The sequence below is a fragment of the Echinops telfairi genome, unplaced genomic scaffold (genome assembly GCF_000313985.2).
Source record: "Echinops telfairi isolate 266 unplaced genomic scaffold, ASM31398v2 ScPeMD7_3533;HRSCAF=4204_0, whole genome shotgun sequence".
Taxonomy (NCBI): Eukaryota; Metazoa; Chordata; class Mammalia; order Afrosoricida; family Tenrecidae; genus Echinops; species Echinops telfairi.
In genome coordinates, this window is record NW_022107431.1 from 13485559 (window position 1) to 13486693 (window position 1135).

Here is a 1135-nt window from a genome sequence, read left to right on the forward strand (position 1 = left end):
GGATAAGCCTCATGGAGACCCCTGCCAGAGATGAGATGCTTACAATGCCACTGGATCCAAAGACTTTCTACCCACTGGCTTGTGATTGTTCTGCATTTGGCATCCATGCATGTGTTCAGTGAGTCTGAAGAGGACTTTTTAGATTGGTATCAGACATATGGGCTAATATCGGACTTATGATCTTGGACTGGACTGGGTTGGGATATTTTCTTAATGTACAATTGCTCTTTATATAAAATTCTCTCTTATATACATATGTGTGTTTATGAATTTGTTTCTTTAGTCTACCAGGACTAACCCAGAGTATCTCTGAGTTTGTCTTTGACCTTGTGAGTTGGACCTTACAGAAGGATTTTTGGAACACATCCTTGTTGGGGAAGAATCATAGGTTGGTTTAACTCAGCAGGAAATGACATTATGTCTCTTTCACTCAACAGAAATTTCTTTTCAGAAACATTGTAGGAACCATCAGAGATGAATGAGATCCCTTTGTCCGAATTGCGACATCGTTGTTAGGTGCTGTCTAGCTAGTTCTGACTCATGGAGACTCTGTACCATCCTCACAATGGTTGTCAGGTTTGAGCCCATTGTTGGAGCCATTGTGTCCGTCCATCTCATCACGGGTCTACCTTTTTTTCACTGCTCCTCTACTTTACCAAACATGATGTCCTTTTCCAGAGACGGGTCTCTCCTGAAAAAATGTCCAAAGTATGTCTGACCATTCTCTCTGGCTTCCAGGAAGGAGCATTCTTAGTGCACTTCATCCAAGGCAGATCTGTTGTTTCTTCTTTTTCTTCCTCCTCCTCCTCCTTCTCCAGCTTTTTCTTCTCTTTTCAAGATCTTTTTGTTCTTTTGGTAGTCTGTGGCACTGTCAACATTCTTCTCCAGCACCATAATTCAAGTGCATGGATGCTTCTTGGCTCTTCCTACCCAAGGCCCAATTTTCACATGCATATGGAGCAATTGAAAATACCTTAGTCCTCCACAGTATGGGAATTGCACCGAATCTGATCCCGCCACACTGAGGCAAAGTACTGGGGGAGTGCAGCGGAACAGCAGGGGAGGGGAGCAGCAAGATCCCCAGGGAATGATGAGGGTGGACATTGGGAACAAGGCATGGTGCCCCAACAGACTG